Raw genomic sequence first — 24150 nt, 5'->3', positions numbered from 1 at the left:
CAGAAGTTCTTGGACCATAGTAATAGGTCAAAAAAAAAAAGAAGAAGAAGAAGAAAGGAAGAAAAGAAAGGACTCCTAGAAGTAGGATTTCTAGTTTCAAAATGAGGGCACAGGAGACACGGAGTTTATCGGATGCATCAGTGTGGGTGAGATTAAAGTTTACCTTCACTTAATGATAACAAACAACGAGTGTTCGCCGTGGTGATCGGAGCACAGGAGCTCTCCTTATTCCCGTTGCTTTTTCATAGATTATTGTGTATTTAATAACAACATATTTTAGGAAGTCAGAGCAAATTATTGTCTCCCTTTCCATCACTTGGGTCCGAATCAGAACATCATTTTAATGGCTGTTGACCATCAACTGTCTAGTCTGAAAACTAGCTCAGAAGTTTTAAAACTAGATGACGTCTTTATATTATTTCATTTTTGAGACACAGCCTTGCTCAGTAGTCCAGCCTGTCTTGGAACTTAGTAGTCCTCACACCCCAGCCTCCTGAACACTGGGATAACGTGAGTCACCACATCTGGGTTGACCATTTTGATTGTTGGATGTAATTCTGAGTAAAAAATGGATTGAAAATATTCTTTGGTTCAGAACTTGTGGGAGTAGCCAAGTTTTGTTTAATTGAGGCCCACGCCCAGAAAGAGAGCCCATACTGTACATTGCCTGGATGGCCAAGAACTAGAGACTGGATAGCTCAGAGACCTAGAAGTGGTGCCTTGCCCAGTTGTTATCGCAGATGAAACGACTGGATGAAAGCAGATGGGAGCGGAGCAGATACCCATAACTAGACTTGTGGACAGAGTCTAAATTGAAGTTCTTCATTGGGTCCCTTCCTTTGGAGATGGGAGATTTGGGAGCCCCAAGTTTGCATATTTTTTAGGTCTCAAAACAAGGACAAAGTAGGCCAAGGTACCTACTTAACATATCAAAGCAGATCTGGCTGCCAGTATCTCCCAGCATTTCTCAGTTCCAACCCTGCCCACTACCTAAAAACTCTCCAGCCTTGGTACTGGTCTGGTCTTTCCTCACCCCAGCTGCCCTTCCCTATATAATCCAACCATTTTAGTTACCTGGCCCATCTTACACCCCCATCCCCTAACCCCTTGGTCTGGCTTCTCCCCCACCCTCGCCTCTCCTCACGGGGCCTGGTTCAGTCTAGTCAGTGTTGACTCTGTACTCTCCGATGTCTCTGCCTCAGGCTATGCTCTCCCTTTCATCTACAATAAACTTTCTTTCCCACCGTACCTAGGAGCCCTCTTGTCTTTCTTTTTTCTTGGTTTTTTTTTTCCATTTAATACTAGTTTAATCATTCATTTTGTAGCTATCTGTCTTGATATAACCCTTTAAGGTTTTTCATTTATTTACATTTACAATTTCTGCTTTATAACTACCTTTGTTGCCTCTTTGTTACCTCAGAAATACCCATGTGAGTATTTCTCCCTGGTCCAAGCTGAGTTATGCTGTGGCTGTTAAGTTTTAAAGTCTCTGATGGGCTTTTCAGTGTGAGCACCGGTCAGAATGGCAGTTTCCATATCTTCAACACCTTTGACCTTGATGGCAGCCATCCAAATGGCTGTGAGTGGTTTGCATTTCCTTGATGGTACACATTTTTTTACATGCCTTCTCATACAGAAACTGACTATACCCAAGACTTTGGAGGAGCTCCAGTGTGACTACAAGACTGCCTGGTGTCTAATGCAAGTGTCTCAGTGGAGGGTCCTAATGCAGACAAGCTCCTAGGCTCTGGGGCCTCTAGTTATGCTTGAGGATGGTGAGCTCTTGGTGGAAGAGTGTGCCATATAGCCTAGGAGCTCACCACCCTGTGAGGTCAAGTGATGAAACATCTTAATGAGCTTCACCTCATCTGGAAAGTAGTTCTTTAGGACCGCACAGAGATGGAAGGCTGTGCAAGCAGAACCTTAACAAAGATCCGGAAGGATCTGGTGCAGGTGTTCAGTTTTCGAGAGCCAGGATAGTTCCTATGGCCTCCGGGGATTTAGCCCATTTATCTTGTCATCTTGAAAAGGCTTCTTGACTTGGGAGAGGGAGTGGCTCCTGCTCCATTCTCCCTCTCCCCTTCCCTCCTGCACTCCCCTACCCCCATGCAACTAGATTGTCCTTGAACTGATAGCTGAGCATGGTCTTGAGCTTCTGATTCTCTTGCCTCTGCTTCCCAAATGGTATTGCAGGCATGAGCCATGACCATGACAGCTGCTGTTGGATCTTCCTGAGCACGGCACTCTGCCACCACTTGGGCAACTCAAAGATGTCCACACCTTACAGAACCACATTGTCCAGTCCTTCCTGGAATAGTCCAGGGAAAAGTGGTAAGAGGCTTTCAGGTAAAATTAACCAGATAGCTCTACCTTGGTGAAATAATTTTGATGAATTATGCCTGATGAGTAATATGGACCTAACTGCAAAACAAACCACAAGACAAACAAAACAAAACAAAACAGAAAAACCAAAACACAACAACAAAACAGTATTGGCTGGTCCTGGAAACCAAAGTTACTAAGAAAAGGTCCCAGAGGTTACCGATGGAAGGGAGATTAGAAGTCAGAATAAGGAGTCTTAATGTTTGTCTCAAAGAAATGTTATCAAGGCAAGATACAGTTGCAGAAGACCACAGGGCACTCTTGTCAGAGTTCTTTACATACATTAGATGTAAAAAACTAAATAAAAGGGTTTGAATTTTTCCCCATCTGTGGATTGATTTCCACTTGTATCTATGAATCATACCTTTTCAGGTTTATTTTTGGTGAATGTAAGCTAAACAACATTAACTATTTATATTAGAATATTAACCTATGAAGTGCCTTTTCCCTACTTTTGGTACCTTACCTAGAAAGCATGGCCAATTGTAAGGTCATGAAGACTTACATGTAATATACACCTGTTTTCTTCTAAGAGGTCTATGGTCGTAACGTTAAAGCATCATTCTGCTTTGAGTTACTTTTGATACAAGGCCTTAGGTGAGTGTCTACTTTAATATTTTACCTGTGACTATCTGGTTTTTTCAACACTATCTATTGACTATTCTTTGTCCCATTGAATTAGCATCTTAGTTGCAAATCATTGATTATACATGTGAGGTCATAGTCTACAATCTATTCTGGGGAAGGCATATATATATCTATCCTTGGGCCAGCATCTTGATTATTTTAGCTTTGTATCAGTGGCATTATTCTGTGATGACCTGTGTCTGTTAAGTGTATTTTCTATGTAGTGCTTTGATGACAAACTTACATGGGAGTTGTAAATATATGTCTGTAAATACTTGTGTATGTATGTGGAGGCCAGAGGTCTATGGTGGTATCTTCTTCAGTTTCTCTCCACCTTATTGAAACAGGATATTTCACTGGGATCCAGGATTTCTCATTTAGGCTAAGCTGGCTGCAGAGTGGGCTCCAGGGATCCAAGCTTCTACCTCCCCAGTGCTGGGGTTACAAGTATGTGCCTCCCCATCCTGCTGTGGTGGTTTGAGTGAGAAATGTGTCAAAAAAAAAAAAAAGGCCCATGTATATGAACACTTGGTCCCTGGTTGATGGCACTGTTTGGGAGGTTATGGAACCTTTAAATGGCAGACACTTGGTGAGGAAGTGCGTCATTGGGGAAGGGCTTTAAGAATCTATAGCTTCACCCCACATTCAGTTTTTTCTTTGTTTCGTTTTGAATATGTGACCTCTCAGTTTCATGTTCTAACTGCCTGCAGCCATGTCTTCCCTTATCATTATGGACTCTCCTGGAATCATAAGCCCAAATCAACTTTTCCGTAAGTCACTTTGGGTCATGGTATTTCATGACAGTAACAGAAAAGCAGCTGATACACCTGATTTTTTAAAAACAGGGGTACTGGGGGGTTGAACTTGCATGCAAGCATTTTACCAATTCAAACATCTCCTTAGACCCCCTACTTGTATGTTTGGAGCACTAAACCCTGAGTATGTATATGTGAACCTAGTGGTTACACCTGGGCAAAACTGTTCAATTCTACATTTGTCTTGAGTAATTCCCTACTTACTTCTTTGCTGTTTTATAAATAAACTGATAATTTCAGTATAGTTGTTCAAGTTCATACTGCACTGCTTATTTATTTATTTTACATTAAGAGAGGTTGTGGCAACTCTGGCTGGCCTTGAGCTGATTCTCCTACCTCAGTAGTTTGAGCGCTGGGATTACAGACATGTACCACTATATCAGGCTTTCTAGAATCAACTTTGAGTATTGTAAACTTTCTAGAATATTTTGGCACTGCTGTTTGTAATAGTTTTATTTTATTTTATCATAATTGGGAAATATTTTATGTATTTATTTTATTATTGCCCCTCCACTCTTCCCCTCGTATTTACCCTTCTTTTCTTTATTTTTGGTAGCATGTTACCTTTATGTTATTTTCTTTTAAATCTCATATTTTCATTCTTGAAATACATTTTCTTAAACCTTTGAGGATTTCATACCATGTGTTTTGAACACATTCCCTCTGCCCTTAACTGCTTCTCTTAACACTCTTTCAGCCCTCCCATCTCTTTCTACCCAACTTTGAGATTCATTGAGCTCTTTCCTTGGCAGTCTAGTTTTTGTTGCACAGTCTTGGCCTGCTCTGGTGGGTGATCAATCCAGTAGTAGGTAACATCATTTAAAAGAAGCGACTTCCTGGTTTCCAGCCACAATCATTGCTAATATGTTTCTCAGCTAGTGATAGGATTACAAACCCTCCTTTCCCTTTAATACTGTGTCTTTATCTGGCTGAGCTTCTGCAGGCCTTGTGCATGTGGTCCCAGTTGCTGTGAGTTCATAGGAGTGTCCACTGTTTGTGTCTGAAAACATTGTTTCCTTGGTGTAATCTACTACCTTTAGTTCTTACAGTTTTTCTGCCCTCTCTTCCAGAAAGATCCCTGAGTCCAGGGATGAGGTATGGATGTCTAATTTGGGGCTGAGCATCAACTATCATTGCCCAGATTAGGGTTCTGTGTTAATTGACATCTACTGCAAAGGAAGCTGTTCTTGATAATGTTTAAGAGATAATCTGACCTATTGGGATAGCAATAATGAAAAATTAGAAGTCAGTTTTAATGCGTCTATTTTATTCCTCCTTTATTTAACTATGAGTTTTAAATTTTATTACTAGAGATTTTTCATTGCTGCTTTTATTTTCTAACTTCTTGATCTTTTCTGTTCTCCTCTCCTTTTACTTTTCTTTTCTCTTACTCAGCCTTGCTTCCTCTAATTTATTCTCTTTCTTTTATTCCTTCATTTTATTAATTTACTACTTCTATATTAATTCTAAATAACTTTTAAGTTTATTCTGTATCAGTTTTTACCATTTCTAGTTTCATGGTTATTGTTTATATATTAGAGGGCTTTAATTGATTAAATGTTTTTATAGCTTGGAAAATTTCATCTTGTAGCTATTACAGTTTTTTCCCCTCTGTAAGTGGGACTAGGGACTGACATCTCAAGAGATTGACCTGCTCGATTAGAAGATAACCAAATAAAATTCAAAGAGATATGAAAGCCAACAGACCAATGAGTCATTGAACAAATCAGGAAGGAAAATTTAAAATTCCTAGACAAATGGTGATCAAAACAAAACGTACCCAAAACTTTGTGCCACAGCTAAGCTAGTTACAAGAGGAGAGTTTACAACTCTGAGTGCTTGCATTTAAAAAAAAAATAATAAAGTCATTTCATGAATAACCTGATGCCTCATCTCAAAGTCTTAGAAAAACAAGAATGATCCAAACCCAAAGTAGTTGACAGAAAGAAACAATAAAGGCCAGGGCAGAGACTAATGACAGACGGAAAGAACAATATATACACTCAAACAGTTGGTTCTTTGGAAAGACAAACAAGACTGACAAACCTCTACTAAATTTAAGAGAAGACCTCAGTTAATAAAATGAGAGATGATATGTCAGAGACCTAGTAGTTCTGGAGAACTACTAGGAATCCTTTGACAACTTTTTCCAACTAGCTGGAAAGTCTAGAAGAAATGAATATATCCCTAAACACATATGAACTATCAAACTTAGAAAGATATAAACAGTTTAAATCGATCCATAGAAACCACTGAGAGTAAAGCAGCATTTTAAAAGCTTCATCACAAAAAATCCCACCATTGACAAATGCATCAAGTTGTCCCAAACTTCTCAAGAAGAGCTGATGCCAACATCCCTCATGCTGTTTCACAAACATGGGAAGGAGTGTCATCACCACTGTTGAACTTGTCACTATTACAAAATCCTGCTTTGTGAGAAGTGAGGGTTGTTAAGTTGATAATTTAAATGTGTCAGAATGTTAGTACTTCAGGAAATTTTTATATAAGTTATCAACTATCCAAAAGCAATATCTATGCATATGCATATGTATGTGTGTAAGCATGTGTGTATGTGTAATTTTATCACATTCCTGTTCATTTTCTATAGCAGAATACAGGTTCTCAGTGGCGTGGGAAGGATGATGTTCTGGGTCTGTATTATGTAAGAATTCTTTTGAGAAACCACCATGTTTGCAAAATCCTGGACGCCATAAATGTCTAATATTTTTCTAGTGTATAATAAATGGCTAACAAATATTTGTGTTTAGGGTATGTTATAGTTTTTAGAATTAAGAAATGTATATATTCAAGCAGCGTCAAAGGGCTGACAATTCAATGCAATAGATCTTTCCAGAAGTAGTCAGTATCAAGAATTTCCAAGATTTCTTACTCACATACAAGCATTATCAGTATGTTTTCTTTGCACTAAAGGAACATCATAGTATATTTGCTCCTTTGTAGTTTGCTTTTTGCTTTTAACAGGCATAGTTTGGAATAATTTGAAACAAGGTGATAGCAATCATTTTGGGGGCATACTATATTTTACTTATAAGATAATTTCTAAGAGATGAATTTTAAATTGAAGGTTTCTGTAGTCTAAATTTTATAGATACTGATAACTCAATTACCTCCTGAAAAGAAGTACAACAATTTACTTCTAAAAATAAAGACCGTGTCTTTTCCTGGCATCTTCAGTCCCAACTTTAAAACTTTCAGTTTTACCATTCGTCTAAGTGAAACCAGAACAAATAAATTAATTTTCTTTTGTCCCTTTCTTTTAAGATCCTAGCTGAAAATGAATTAGAAGTCTCTGGCTATCTTTAGGAAATTATCTCTTTGTCACAATTATTTTGTATATCTTTTTGCTTTTTGGATTTTAAATAATTTTCTGTACAGTGTTTTATGTTGCCATGTAATTAAATAGATCATTTTGCTTATGGTTTTTGAAGTTTGAAAATATTGCGGGGCAGTGGTGGTGCATGCTTCTAATCTTAGCACTCAGAAGACAGAGGCAGGGAGATGTCTGTGAGTTCGATGCTAGCCTGGTCTACAGAGTGAATTCCAGGACAGTCAAAGCTACACAGAGAAACCCTGTCTCAGGGAGAAAAATACTAAACAAGTACAAATACTGCTATCAACTCAGTTACCTCTACAACATCTGCCACGTGCACTCACTGCGTAGCTGGAGCACTGTGCTAAAAATAGCACCGTGGTAGGAATAACAGAAAACCAAGAGGGAAACAGCCTGCAGAAGCACAGAAGGGCACACTCTATGCCATTTGGGGGAATTCCTTACTAATGGAAGCCACAGTTTATAAAGGGAATTAGCAAGAGAGCAAGAACGTCCGGATTAACAAGAGCCTTGAATACTGTGCTCAGAGCTCTATAGCTGACTTTATATGTAAGAGAAAGCTAGACAGTGAATGTTTGAGACAAACTTTCAAATGCAATTGTGTGTAAAGCATAATTCTGGGGGCAGAGAGATTATTATAGTGACCCCAGATCCCTGCAATGGCTTTACCTGTTCTACACAACTGATCCTGTTGTTTTTGTTTTTGTTTTTCTCTCCCTCTCTCCACTGCAGCAGGCGAATCTTTCTAAAATGCAGAAATTGTTTCACTTAAAATCCCTCAGACCTACATACCCTCTCAGGCTGATGTCCTTCCCATGGTTTGCAATACTCTTGTTATCTGGAGCGAGAAGGGAGAGAGAGGATTGGAGGAAGTTACCCAGAGCTTGTGCCCAGTGACGTTAGATTTTAGGCTTTGAGGCATGGAATTATTGAAATCCCTTTCATACAGTGACATCTTGCTATTTTCATTCACTAGTGCCAAGCGCACCCTGTGTTCTGGTCTTCAATGTCTGTACTCTGCTGCTGTCAGCTCTGCTATATTCTTAGGCTCGGCTCTCAGGTATGTTCTGAGCCTTTATGACACCTCCAGTCAGACTCATTGTGCTTCCCCATCATTTGCATCCCAGGACTGGCATTTCCACTCTACTTTGCATAGCTGGGGGACAACTATTTTCTAAAATCAGGCAGTGGAGGACCTCTAAATGATCTTTCACGTTCTACCTTCTGTTTTTCAGAGGAAGGACAAGGAATGGCATGCCTTACTTCAAACAGGAGAGGGGTGTGGTGCTTTGATTTTTGTTTCTGAAGGCAACAGTTGTGTGATAATGTTCATTTTCAGGAGCCATTTCTGCTGTTGTCAGTGTGTCAGATAGCAGCTGACTTGCAACTCCGTAGAGTTCGTGAGGTCATCTCTGGGCTGTGGACTGTGCTCAGCCTGAGAAATCTGTAGTAGTTCTCAACAAATGACTGGTTTTCCTTGCAAGAACTGGATGATGCTATCACACAGTGAGATACCAAGAATGCACTGGTGGGAAGGTGCCTTCAGTGGTGGAGTGCTTGTTTAGCACACGCCAGACTCCAAAATGATCGAATAGTCTACAAAGATCACCTGAGTCTACCCACTCAGCATCTGTTTGATTTCTTGGATTTCTCTTTCAAGTCTTGGGACTCTCCTTAAAGAAATGAAAAGAAAGTAAGGGCCACTTCAAAGCACACACCTGGGTACTGGTAGGAAAAAGGGGCAAGCTTCAAGCAAAATCAAACAAAGGGAAGAACAGAAAATGACAGAGGCATATGTAGGCTTGAAGGGAGAGGGTAATTCAACCAAGAAGGCTATGCTGGCTCCTGAAACAGCCATAATGAGAAAAAGCCAGGTGTCAGTATCAGAATTAAATGCCCTGATTAATAACATAAAGGATTGCGTGGCAAAGTGTGGAAAGAGCATTGTGTTTATGTGAGTTTTGATTCTACTTCCTGTTATCCAGATCATCTGAATTAACTGCTTCATCCTTAAGCATCTTCTGTGTTTTGAAATGTATGATTTAAAAAACTGGTTATAGTGAACCCAAAGAAACCCAAGCGCTGGGTGGGTAGATACTGGTATTTGAGAGGTGTGTGTAGAGACTGGATTATTCATCAGTAAAAGCCACAGTGAACTCTAAGGCCAGGCTGGTAAAGTTATGATACCAGCCACCTAGTCCTTTCAAAACCTATAAAAGACACAACTCTTTGCATCTTCAAGAAAAGACTACCTGAAACCAAACAAAGTGCTCCTTTCCTTTCCTTTTCTCTTATTGTTCTACCATTTGGTCCAGATTGCTGTCTCCTGAGAAATATTACTCCTAGACTGCCACTGTCCCAGTTCCTACATTCCCATCTGAAATCATCAGTAAGCAAGAGAAGTATAAAAAAGGTCACTGGAAGCAACTGGACAATTGAAAAAATTGAAGCAATTTCAAAGGGAGTTAGATATATTTTCCATGGGAGTGAGAATAAGCAGTACCCCTCCTCCAACATTTAGGACACAGTTTTACATAATGGAGCTGACTGTTGCTTAGGCTGTTCTACCACCAACTAGAATTCTCCCTACTCTCTCCTCCCGTCCCTCCACTCCACTTTTCAGTTCTTCATTCCCTTCAGAGAACCCCCTCTCGCTTCCTCTGACTCTGCCTAGTCTAGCCTCATCTACTCTTCCTGAAATGACTCTTGAACTTCACACACAAAGCTCACACTCCCATGGTGTAGCATGGAGTACAGGTCTCCTTGACTCTGAGATTATGTGATGGTACAGCTTATTTTATCCTTGCTCTGCATCTGGGAGCTCTGTACGTCTGAAAAGTGCAAAGGCAGAGACCATTGTGGTACTTCATACTTTCATTTTCACTTCATAAAACCTTCTCAGAAACATAATTATACTGAAAGTTGCATGCAACTCTGAGAAGTTAGCCTTCCTGATTTGCAGATGCAAGACTGCACCTCAGTGCATTCAAGTGACCTGCTCAGTGGACAAAGTTGCCAGTGTTCTTCCTCTGTGCTCCAAGTTGACTATTTCTTAGTATCTATCCTATTTTCCATACCACCTGATTGCAGCTATTATCCAAATTCTCATTTATTTCACCCATTAGTACATAACAAGTTTGTAAACTAGGGATTGTTAATGTGAATGAGAGCTGTGTACTCTGGGAGAAAGTTAAACATTAAGAATATTCTAAATACAAAAAAGTTGATTCTGTATCAAGCTTTTTCATCCACTCTAGAAAATCTTTAAAAAATGTTTACTGCTCTGTACCTATCATCCTTGCCTCACCCTCTGCTACTGAAGAAGCTATGAGAGGTGACGTTAATGAGAGATGACAAAATACTCTATGCCACAAAATAGAAAGAATAAGGCAAGAAGCCTGGATCACAGCCAAGTAGAATACATATTTTTTTTTCCTGAATAAATGTGTTGGTCTGTCATTTTCTTGTAGTAACAACTTCTGGAGAAGAACTTCCTTGAGAAGCTGCAAATCCTGGAGGGGTGTTTTCAGTTTATGGGCTACACTTGGCAACCGGTGTCATCCCTGTCTGCTTCATTCACTTAAATATACATGTCCTTGTGGAACAGCATTCCAATCCCATGATGACTCCCACAGAGCATTCTCACTTTGAAGAGTGTCTTTCACAACCCAAATAGACCACATTTCTCTACCTCTTGGGAAAAACAAACTATATTATTATCACCACCACCAAAAACTCACACTAGCTTTTTTTCTGCCACAGTGCAACCATGGTCTGTTCCTCTCCAGTCTTGTGTAGCCTCGTGGCATTCCCTAAGATGAGTGTGTGGGTGACTGCCTCATTCAAGTTACCTCTTACGTCTTCAATTTTATTTCTTGCTCATTTCAATTTTTGCACTGGGGGATGAAAGAGAAGGTGTGGAAAGCCAAGGAGGAAAGGAATGTTCTTGAGGGAATTACACCTTTAGTGGTTGCAGGTGTGGCTAAGTTTATAATCCTGTTTTACTTCTAGCTTTGAGAGTGTGTGTGTGTGTGTGTGTGTGTGTGTGTCTAGGTTAGCCTCAGGAATTCTACTTTCTGTTAGACAGATCTCTCATAGTCCCGAAGCTCACCAATTAACTAAATTGGATGACTAGTGACCCTCAGAAATTCTCTTGTTTCTGCCTTTCTAGTGTGTCATCTTATTTGAGTTCTTGGGATCAAATTCAAGTACTTATGCTTTTGAGGCAAGATCTAGTTTAACTGTGCTATCTCCCCAGTCTTGGATAATTTTCTGAAGCTTAGCAGTTTTGTGTGTTCTGTATCTATAAAATGTCAGCGTTAGAGAGTGCCCTTTTATATGGAGTAAGATAAGGTGTATGAAAAGCTTAGCATGATAACTGGGCTGTAGAAGGCACCAATAACAATTTACTATTGTTCTCTATTCCTCTCTTTTGAATAGAGGTAGAGTGAAGAAAGGCTCTTGGAATCCCCTTTAAGCAATGTGGTTTAAACCTGGAAAATAGGAGGCTTATATTTGGATTTTAGTTACTGGAATAATAGGTCAATTATAACTCATCCATATTGTTGACCTTCAAGAAAGCATCCTAGTCTGAAGGAGGAATTCTTTGGTGCTAAGTGATTAAATGACTATTATGCTTACTGTAGTGTCTGGCTCTGTCAAAAGGACAAAGCTCGCTGAATGTGTATGGCTTAGCAACTCAGCAGTCTTCAAGAGGGCATAGAAGCTTATTTATATTATTTATAAAGATAATCAGAACATTATGGCAGTAAGTTTGAACAGTAACTTTCCCCTAGAAACATTTGCAGTATTGCGATTCTTAGCATATCTCTATCAACTAAAATTATGAACGGAATGGGTTTGCTTAGAAGTGAGTAGCAAAACTTGGGATATATGGAACACCGGTAATAACGTGACTACAATGGGCCAAGGAGATAAGCTTGTTTAAATGAAAAGGCCCAAATAATGGGAAAAGTGACCTGGAAATCAGGAGGCAAAGAAAAAGAGAAGAGAGGACAATGTTTAACTTAAAAACCTAGCAATGGTTTGACCTTAGAGAGAGAGAAAAAGCATTCAAGATGTGTCTCAGGAGAATACTACCATATCCATTGTTGTATGTGATCAATCTTTATTGCATATCTGCTATATGGTCCGTTGAAATTTAGATTTATTTCTAAACAAAACAAACAAAAAAGTTTCTGCCCACATAACCTTATATGATGGCGGAGAGAGACACAATTCACAACCAACACAAAAAATGAGCTAGGCATCATAGTAGAAATTTATAAGTTTTATGACTAAAAGGATCCACAAAGTATGGTAAGAGGGATGGCTGTGGTGCCTGGAGGGTTAGAAGCAAGAAGAAGAGATATTGGGAATAGGATAAGGAGATATTGAATACGGTAAGGGTTGGGGAAACAGAACTCATTCTTCCTTGATAGTATTACTTGGGGCTACAGTCCAATGGGGGGAAATTTGCTTCTAGTTAACTATCTGACTTCGCTTTTCTAATGAGGGTGTGCTGGGTTTCAGAATGTAGAAGTAAAAGATGTGATGTGTGTGTTCCTGTGAGACCGGAAAGTAGGCCCTCATTGAACTTAGAGATCATATTCACTGAAGTAATAAAAATGCACCAGTGACCAGCAATAGCAAAGCTTCCCCTGGTCCAGGCAGCAAAGAACATCAGAGATGTGAGGCAGTGAGGAAGTGCAATCATTTTGAATTCATACAATAAACATATATTGCCATGTATAGATAAACCGTGCATGGAGATATTTCCATGTATGGATAAACCATGCATAAAATCTGAAAACATTTTCATATTTGAATCTGTAGATCTAAACATCTTTGAAGAAAAGTCCCTACTGAGGGGCCTAATATCTCAACTGATCTGCTGATATGATGCTGTTTCTTCCATGATTGCTTCAGGATGGCTCTCTGTCTTCAGGTTGACTGCTTGTGGTCCAGTTTGGAACTGGAATTGTGTATACAATATCTAGATGCTATTTGAGTTTGGAGTAATACAATTTCATGTAGAAAAGAGGAATATTCCTCCCATTCTAGGTAACATACTATCCCTTGTTCTACCTGCTAGAGGCTGTGCTGTTGTAACCAAACTGATCAAGGATATTTATCGCTGACAGAAGCAGCCACACCAAATAAGTCCCTGTTTCAAGATGTGGAGGGTCCATCTAAACCACATGTAGAATTTGCCAACCTCTGGTCTTCTGTAAGTTTAACACATGGAAAGGTACCCCTCTTTATGCCTAACCTATGGTCTTGAGGACCAATCCATGGGAAGGGGAGGAGTCCTTGTGCCAAATTTAGGAACTATCCCTCAGAATCATCTGAGTTTCACTAACTGTGCAGGTTGGAAGTTATGAGGTAGAAAAAGAGATCTAGTTAATCAGATTTTTAAATGCTCCAAGATAGGGATTGAAAGCATAAAACATAAAAGTATTGTCTCCCAGCATCCACATAGAGAAATTCATTGCAGAAGCCTTTGCAAGTGATAACTGCATAGGTGAGTAAGTCCCGTATGTTATGTGCTTAGGTCCTCTCATCTACTTTGAACCATCTTTACAGAAATGAATACCATGTAATACATTATAAACCACTTTTAGACTGTTGATTATGGAATTGTGTATTACTTCTCAGGACATATTGGAGGCAGTAATGTCCAAATGAATGGAGGGAATGATCACATCCTCTCTCAGGACAGCAGGGCTCACCCTAAATAGCTCATTCACACAAGATGCTTGTATCACCATGTGCTACACAAATTCAAATGATGCTGACAATTGGAGGTCGTAATCAGAACTGTGTATAACTAAAGACAGGAAGCATCTGCATGTAAATACAGACAGGCAAATACAGAAGAAGTCAATGGCAAACAGATAGTCTGGTGCTGGGACTAGATATGTGCTCCATCACAGGGCCACATTCCCAACTCACCTTGGCCTGGAAGCCAGGATCATTCTGCTTCTATTCTCTGAGTGCTGGGACTAAATATAGTGCCACCATATCCAATTTGCAGGTGACTTTTCTTTTGCCATTTGTTTTGAGTTTGGTGAATTCTTTTGCAGCAGCAGATTCTCTGGACACTAGACATGGTATGGCAGGATACCATTGTAAAACAAAACAACACAAACACAAGTATAAACAGATAAAGTGGGGGCAAGGCCAGGGACATAGGAAGCCACACTTACCTTTAATTTGAGTCTAAACATTTTTATAGACTCTGTCAGAGTTTGTTGGCTTGGCTCTATGACTCTGTTACTGACAGCAATTGTTCCATAGTGCAGAAATAAGGAAATGTCTCACAGAATTCTGTTTCCTTCTTTGGCTTTCCTTGCATTCATGCTAAATGTTAAAATGAAAAGGTTTGTACTGTGGGTCAGGCTGAATAAGCTCAAGTCAGCATCCAGGTAGGATTGCCGTGAGCCAGTGTAAGTACTTATTTTTGAAAGTGTATTTTTGACTTTAAACACTTAAATCCATTGTGGTTTATCATGTCAATATGTGTTTTGGCGGCTGTACAGCTCTAAGAAGGTTTGTTAAAATTCCTTTGGGTGGTCTGTGGAAGGTCCCAGCTTACGTAGCCCAGGCCCCCTGTGCACAGAGGACTCTGAAGTACATCTTGACCATGTACTGGCCCTCCTATGGAGGAGCGAATGCCAAGCCTAACAGGCAATGGACCCCCAGACAAATCAGTTGTGTTTCACTGAGTATAAACATAATTCAAGAGCTGGAGTTTGTGTAGGTGACTCATATTGTGAAATAAGAATAAATTAAATTTCTACAACCTCAATTAAATGTCAACCCAGGATCTTTTCATCTAAACTTCAACAACAACCTTGGGTTATATCCTTACTGAGATGGGGGTAATGTCCATACTTTCATAGAGGAGGGAAACTGAAACAAGTGTACTTAGTGATGGCCAGGACCCAAAAAGGTAGATGGGGAAGTGTGCAACATATAATTTGTTTTAATTTTCAGTCCTGTGCACATCTGTTACATCATAATGCCTCTTGAGAATAAATCAACTTTACACAACTACTTTAAAGTCTATATTTTCTAATGAAAATTCTTATATTAGAAACATAGATAGGAATCGTTGCTTTTATTATCCTAGTTACTAAAGTAGCACCAGAAAGTCTTTTGAAAATTGACTGGAACAGCTTCCTAAGGGAAAACATTGCACCATCCCTGTTTACCCAGTACTTTCTTTCAAAGTTTCCTGTACTATTCAGAAAAGATGCATATTTGTGATGTGCTCCAGTCAGGAATGGGAACATTATTTCTGCCAAAAACAGTTTTCGGAAGTAGTCTACAAATGCTAATTACAAGTTGTCTCCCAAATAGAGCAATATTATAACCACCGCTGCCACTGCAAATATGACATGACTGTTAAAAACAATAATGACTGTTTTTAAAAGCTTCCTATGCACCGTGCACAGGGCCACCTACTGGACGGATGTACTGTTTGACAGTTCTCATCCTTAAAGCACCAAAGAAAACAGCTGGAGCTTAGATAATCATGCAAATTATTTAAGTTTTACACATTTATTTTGTGTGTGGTGTATACATATCCGTGTGTGTGTGTGGGGGGGGGCATGTGTGTGCGTGCCTATGTGTGCACATGGAGGCCAGAATCAGACATCTTCTTTAATGACCATTTGTATTTTGAGACAGGGTCCCACTGTGACAGGTCTCACCTGGAGCTCACTGTGTTGGCTATACTGTCTGGCTATCAATATTTGGAAGATCCTTTTGTCTCTTCCTGATCCCTGTGCTAGGGTTAAAAGCACATGACACCATGCCTAGTTTTTCCATGTGTGCTAGGGATTTGAGCTCAGGCTCTGAGGCTTGCACAGTAAGCACCTTGTCCACTGAGCCATGCTCACAGTTGTAATCATGTACTGTGTATGGAATGAAGCCAGGATTTTAACCCAGAAACAAAATTCCACAGCTCACAAACCTGAATGTCAAGTAATCCTGCTGAGCATCACAGTTTTGCTGCTGCCGCCACTGCTACAGACTGGGTCATATAGGTGTAGCTTAAGGTTCTAGAGTCTGGGACATCTGGTACTGAGGGGCTCCATCTGCTGCTTATCATCTTGTGGTAGAAGTCGTCACATGGTCAAGGAGAGTGATGGAGATGGATAGATAAACCCATTTATCAGACCCCTACTATCAAGGTGAGCCTATTCATCACACCCATTCACAAGAACACAGTCATTAGGACCTCATCATTGTTACATTCCCCTGCTTCTTAATATTGTTACACTAGGGCTTATGATTCACACTCACACCCTACGGCAACACAGACACTGCGAAAGGTGATCCAGAGCTGCCATTTTGTTTGACTTACTTCTTTGAACTCACTGAGATCAAAAGACAGTCACTTCTGCATTTACCTAAGAAAACCATGTTTCAACATTTTTTTTTCCCCCTAGGTTTAATACAGACATTAAGGAACAGAGGCATGGAGGGAAAAAGGGAGGAGGGGAGGGAAAGGGAAATGGGGAGGGGAGTGGCTTGCAAGAAGGTTCTTGAGAGATTTGGATAGGGAATTTACAAGTCAGGTTTGTTTTCTTCAGACTGGCCTCCAAGAAGCCCAGTGATGACTCCGATCCCTTGCCAAGACATCAGAGGCTTATAACCATGAGCAAACAATGCAACCACAATTTTCAAGTAAAATCACTGGCTTGCTTAGGGAACTCTCTGCAGCATTATAGCTTCCCTTTCTAGCCGGCAAAGATTCTCCAAGAACACGAGTGACAAAGCTGTGGGACTCAACTGCACGTGGATGGGAAAATGGAGCAGATAGAATTATTATATTAGGATTATTATACTCTCCAGAGAAGTTGCTGGGAAGCCCCAGACACCACTACCCAAAGTGTAGTAGATATGGATTTAGACGGTATAGATGGAGCTACTGACAGTGTCCTTTTGTTTTATGAACTCAGAAAAAGGATTTTGTATATCAAGGCCTGGCCACAATATAGAAGTTTACTTGAACTGCTTGAGGAACATTGGCAGGATTCTTAAACTATGCCTGTTGCAAAAGAACCATGTCCTATCACATTTCATAGAAATGGAATTAGAGTATTGCTTATAGAGATGTCAACTGGCATGATTTTGCTTGTTCTGAGAGCTCACAGCCATTCGGCTTTGCTTTCCAGGGTTCAGATGCCCACACTCTTTTCTCAGCAATGCATTTGGTATTTGTGATTGATGTTTGTAAAGGAAAGGGTGGGGACAGGCTGAACTCATTCCCAGTGGCCTAAATATGCCTGTCACTCCTCCAGAAAGTATATGGATATGTCAGCAAATACAGGAAGCACCAAATGCTGGCGGTCCCAAAGTGTCGGAACAGCCATTATTTGAGATGGAGAAAGCTCTGCTCGATGTGCTTTTACAAAAGCAAAACAAACAAAATCACCCCCCCCCCCCCACACACACACGAATTCTCAAAAACTTCATTAGAGGATTGAGTAGATCTCAGGCTTTGGGAACAGGGCTGTGTGACGTCAACATGCAAATCCTGATAAGTTCCATATCTTCTAGTGATGTCAGGAGAAAATGCAGAGAGGATTCGGCCGTTCAAGTATAGGATCTGCTCAATACTGGAAAAGAGAAGGTATAACTTTAATTTTTTCAACACCTATTTTTAATGATGGTTCTTAAACACTGTAACTTCCCTTCTACTTCACCACCCACCAGAGGTAGTAGAAAAGAAAGGATACCGGGGAAGTGGACCTGTTTAGAAATGATACTTTGAAGCAGATCCCATCCTGGTTGTCAGGAAATCAGCAGTTGAGTTCACAGGTTAGCAGCGGCAGCTCAATCCACTTGTAAACACTTCACCGATATACCAGCAGTTCTCTTCAGTACTGTTGGGATGACAAACATGTATCAGCAGCAGTGGCACTACTTAGCAGAGAGAGCCAGGCCTCAGCCAAAATTGGCACGAATCAGCAGGAAGGACCAGGAGGGAGCAGGAAAAGTTCTCAGCTGTGCCTCTCTCAGTGAAGTGAAGATCAGAGAGACCACAAGTGTTGTATGGCTAAGAGGCCAAGCACAGCCTCCATCACTGTCCAGTGAGTCCTATTTATACCCTCCAAATATCACATGTCCTCCACAGGTCTTGCCTCAGCATGTGTCTTGCCTCAGCATGTGTCTTGCCTCAGCATGTGTGTCTGTCTCAGCTGACATTACTCTGCTAGTCCACCGAGTCTGCGAAAGCGGCAAGAAGTTACGGCACACCACCAGAAGTTTTTTTTGGTGAGTTTTTCTCTATGGAGTCCTAACAAAATGAGCTCAACTATGCAACGTAAGGCAGACAGATACAGGCATATAGTTAGTAAAGAATCCTTTATCATATATCCTTTTACACACTTGCTTTAGCAGAGCATCCTTTCACCTGTGTCTGCTCCAGTGAGAGCCCCTTTAAGTGTTTGCCCCACCAAAACACCATCCAACACAATTGACTTTCCAAAGAACCCCTACATTTCCACTTCAAGGAGGAGTAAGAGGACAAGGGGGAGCAGGAGGAGGAAGAGGTGGAGAAGCAGGAAGAGGAGGAAGAAGAAGAAAAGGAGGAGGAGAAAAAAGTTTGTTTACTCTTGAAGAGCAAGCCTATTGTGGCCAACCAGAAAAGGATTTCATTTCAGCCTGTGTCCACGTAATCAACAAGACTGCCTGATGGACAGCATCTTCCTACTGTAAGTAAGCATGACTCTATGCTACGTCCTTCTCTAGCTCTCTAAATGGATTCTCAGACAGATGTCTCCACTTACCATTAAAAACAAGAAGTTTTGGGCCGTGGGATTGCAGCTCTGTTGGTAAAGTTTGATTAGTATACATAAATCCATAGGTTTGATCCTGAGCACTATAGAAAAGTAGACATGGTGGCAAATACTTATAATCCTGGCAAAACGCTCAAGACCATCTTTGGCTTCATTAGTGAGTTCAAAGTCAGCCTACTTAAGAAACAAAACAAAGGAAGCAAACCAAAAAAAAAAAAAAAAACAGCAAAAGTTTTGATTTTGTATAGAGTATAAATAGTATAGTCTTAATTATTGTTTAATGTCACTAGATAATCCTACGGACTTGCCTGTATGTATGTATGTATAAAAGTTCACCTGTGGCATTTTAAAAAAAGCTAAATGCAAACATTCTCTTCTAACTTCGGAGCTTAACAGTCGAGGAAACATTTACAACATTCAGCTACACAGATTTGCTACTGGGCAGCTTTCAGATTTAACCTCTGCCAAAAATGACAACAGAATAGTATAATTTAGACTGCAGTTTATTGTTTTAAATAAGCTGTCAATCAAATAGTTTGGTGTGTGCATGTCTGTGTTTACATATGTATATGTGTATGTGTTTGTGTATGTGCAGGTGTGTGTGCCTGGTTATAAAAGTCAGAGGGCAACCTCTGGTATCCTTTCTCAGATGCTGCTGGCCCTTTTATGAGACAGGATTTGTTACTGGATGGAACTCACTAAGTAGGCTAGGCTTCTTGCCTCTGCTTTCTAGTCACTGTGTTATAAACTACTACACCCAGATTTTTCTATGTAGGTTTTGGGGATTGAACTAAGTCATCTCTCATGACTACTGAAAATATATTTTGGAAAAATTTAAATGTTTCTGAATAGCTTACTTAACTCCCTTTGCATCTAACCTTTACTAACGTCTCTTGCTAAATTTACTATTTTAAATACAGTACAGAGAACAGAGAGAACACATGAGTTTTGAGGGGCAAGTGCCAATAGTGACTTTTGAACAGCAGAATTTATCGGTATAGCAATCACTGAGATATATTAGTTGCTTATTATCAAATTTATTTTCACAGAACTGAAGGGCATTTGAAGAGGCAAAGTGTCCTGACTCAGCGCATGTGACTAGTAAAGCCTGATGCCTGAAGAGAAAGTCTACTTCCCCTTACTGTGAATGAACTCAGAAATTAAATATCGGTCCTCATTCTCTTCAACAAGGGCCTCAGACTGTTTAAAATACAACTCTCTAGTTCAGAAAGGAAAACTTCGAATTGATAAGGAAAGATTTTCATTAGAAATCCTCAGAAGAACAAGAGCTCGAAAGACTTGCTGAGCCTTGAGCCTGAAGAGTGGGACGGAGCAACAAGAGCCTGCTTGTCCTGAAGGTGCCTGATATATGATCTCAAAAAGCTTGTGTTGTTTTGATAAATGCTTACCAGGTATCTATGGCAGCAGGGTCTGCTGCTGCCTCTCAGTGCAGAGGCCTTGGGGAGAGTGGTCTCCGCGCAGGGCAGCCATCTAAACTTCAAAAGCAGATCTCATCCAGCTTTGGCAGGAGCTTAGTAGTTAGTTACCTGCAGGTGCTGAGGATAGTTTGCTGTTATTCTAAAATGGAAACCGCCACCACCAATACAAGGAACAAAGGCCGACTTTATTATTGTCAGTAAATAAAATGACAAGTGTTACATTGGACCATGAGACTCCCCCTTAACCTTGTCTTCTCTATCTGGAAACATTCAGAATAGGGGTATGCTGTGGGCTGCTCCTGTGAGGACTGTGAGGACTCCCTTTTCTTTGGCAAGTGGTTTGAATTCAAAGTTGCACAGGCATCTTTCTAGCTTTCCACATTAGGCTTTGATGGAGATATAAGCCCTAAGAGGAACATGCAGCTCTGACCTACTCACACTGCTAGGTAACAAACAAGCTAAGTGCTAGTGGTTTTGTCTAAAGAGTTTCCTGGGAAGTTTCTATTGTAGAGAGGTGCTTCCCTTTAGTCAGGGAGGCAGGTATCCATTCTGATCCTCTCCTGAAAGGACGAAAGGGCTCCAGTTCTGTCTTCAGCTGACAGACTGTCCCAGCTCTTGAAGAGGGATGAAATACATGAATGGAGGATGTCAGAAGTGAAATATGGCCATTCTTTCTGAAGAGCACCAGGAACCAGCCCACTGATAGCTTGTTTAGAAGAGTCTTACAGGTAAGCTTCACGGTGCTGAGATATCCAACCACATGTCCTGGTAAGGAGTCAACCTTGCATTTTGTGACCTTTGACAAGTCATTCACCTAACCCGGTCCTCACTGTCTTTAGACTCCATGCGTTACATAGGTTTTCCCCTACCCACCCGAAGCTGCTTTGATCTCTGCTCTAGACTTACAGACCATGCTTTTTAGAATCATTGATCTAGTAACCTAAAAACCTGACTGTACTTTACTTCCCAAGCTACTGAAAGTATAAAGGAAGAACAGCTTACTCACTGTGAGGAATGTCCCAGAGACATTTAATTACAGTATCTGGGGATGTGTCACTTAACCATTGCTGGTTCAAGTTGTGGTCAGCTGTTTTATTAAGTCATTTGTCATCTTCCTAACTTTCCAGTCTGTAATTATCTCAGTCCACCCCACCAGTTTGTGTGAGGGAAGTCTTCTTCTGCTCTCTGAATATAAATCCTAGGATAAACCTGTGCCTTCCTAAGCTTTATACTTGTATACTCTTGCACTTAAAAATGCATGGTATTTCTGCATTTGGTATTCTGTTATCTGATTACTTCTATGGATTTAAGAATCAGAGATTCTTTGAACTAAGGATAAATGTAGGGCTTATCTAGTGACATCTCTGTTTTAACTTAAACCGAAAACAGGAAAGCTAGGCATTTTGGAAAGTCTACTACAGCAGCTTGGTAACAGTGTCACGCCATTGCGTAAAAGTGTGACACCCTTGACTTAAATATTTCCACGACCTCCAACTGCACTGAGATCAGAAGGCTGTGTAACCAGAAGGCAGATTTCACTAGAGACTTGGGCACAGTCACCTGGATTCAGAAATGGCTATTCTGTAAGATGGGCAGCCAGATAAAGACGGTTACAGAAAAAAACAAAACAAAAAACAGTGACAGAGTTGGGGGCACCAAGTCTTTTTTACAGTTTGATAGAAGACAGATTCTAAGTATGAGCTAAAGCAGCAAAGTTTTCGCTGGATTAAACAATGTCTGAATGTTTTCAAATGCTAACATTCTAGAGTCTATATGGTGTATTTTGCCCAAATCACTAACTACCTTGATGTTTTTCCTGAGGTAGATGTGGACAGCATGATTAAGGTTTGCTTCACTTGAAAAGGCAATGGCAGAATGGCATTTTTGTTGTTCTTCATTCTCCCATCGCTTCATCACTCAGCTCAAGCTTGTTGAGTACCAGGCACAAAGAGCAGCTGTCCTGGGGAGACCTGATGAAGAGCGAACCAGGATGAGTGTGAGCAGAGTCTCCCATCAACATGATGGAGGCTCGGAGCAGAGACCAACAAGACGTGGAGACGACTAAGGCCAGACGGAGTCAAGGCAGGAGGGCGCCTGCACACATGTGACCCTGCATAAGAAGGTGCATCATGGTGATTTTGTTTTCTTTGAAAGCAAAACAAATCCTTTTTTTTTTTTTCCTTTTTTATTCTCAGAACAGTGTTTTATTAAGAAAATAATAGAGATTTCTTTACCTGATCTTAGTCTGGAAGGTCTTTTTGTTTTTAATCAATTGCTTTTCATTTTGACATAATATTAAATGTACAGAGGACATACAGCACAGAGGGTTTTCATATGCTATTCAACCTGACCCACCAGCTGTTAACAGTTTGCATCAGCTTCCCGTCCCCTTCCTTCTCCTAAACATATATTTATGTTTTTTTTTCCAGAACGACTTGGAAATGCATCATCCTTTTGACTCCTAAATGTTTTAAGTGCATGTATGGTTTCTGTGAACAAGAACACTCACTTATGAAAATATGCACAGTGACCCAAATCAAGAATTCCACATTGATAAATAGTTATTATCCAATCTATATCACATTTGAATTTAGCATCTTATATAGCATTTTTTTTTTGTGGTTAAAAATCCAGTCCCGAGTCTGTGTTTCCATGTGTCTTCGGTTTTGTCTCATCTAGGTGAGTCTCAGGTTTTTCACCTTTCATGCCTCACAATTTTAAGACTATAGACCATTTATTTGTAGAAGTTCCTCTTAATTTGGCCATCCCAGGACTGCCTCATTCCTGTAAAGCTTATGCTGTGTTGAGAGGAGCGCTGACAAGGCTGCCTCGTCCTCTGGGTGTTGTATCTGGAGACACGTGATGTTGCCGATGTTGTGGATAAATGTAATTATCAGTGCTGCTCACCCAAGTAAGATTATGCATCTTAGATGATGGGTACTTTGGTTTCCTTCTGTTCAAAGTTGAATCACCTTTTAAAAAATCTCCATGGGATCACGCTCAGTCCACATTAAAATCTTGGGTAATTCTAGAGGAGAGGGTTGTGTACATAAAGGCATAGGAGGCTGGGTTATATCATAATAAACACAGACCATGGAAATTAAACTACAAGCCAATGCTGACATAAACAGGAATATCTTGCTTCAGCTGTGCACAGGGATATTTTCTAGAAAGATATCTGAAGGCACACATCTTCCCCATCTGTCAAGTAAAATCTGAGTCAGATGTAAGTTACAGCATTTGAAGATTTCATCTATTTCTGACCTCCTTGGAAAAACTCACTTTGTCTCCAACTAAAAAATGAAAAGATTCGGAATGATCTGAAATGGTCTTAGTTTGCGATGGCTCACCACTGTGTCCTATTGTTTATAGCTGGGAAGGGAACTGATGTCCTTCATATCTGTGATGAAATTTCATAAAGACTTTGATAGGGTACTAAGTATCTGAAACAGTCTCGATAGGTTGATGAGCTGACCAGTGCTGACCTTTCTGCAGAGGTCACTGGATTTCTAGGGCACCTTTGTTTCTGAAACGATCCTGTTAACATGTGGTTTGTCTATAAGCCTGCGAGGGTATCTTGTTTCAATAACATTTTTAGCTGTAGCCAAGCCTCTGTGGTTTACAAAGGATAACCAAATGCGGGCAACTGAGTTGTCCTGTAGCTCTGTAATATGATTTTTGTTGTTGTTGTTTGTTTAAAAAAAAAAAAAAAGAGTCAGATT

Source organism: Arvicanthis niloticus, chromosome 25 (genome assembly GCF_011762505.2).
Source record: "Arvicanthis niloticus isolate mArvNil1 chromosome 25, mArvNil1.pat.X, whole genome shotgun sequence".
In the NCBI taxonomy this organism is placed as follows: Eukaryota; Metazoa; Chordata; class Mammalia; order Rodentia; family Muridae; genus Arvicanthis; species Arvicanthis niloticus.
Note: the sequence above shows the minus strand (reverse complement) of the source record.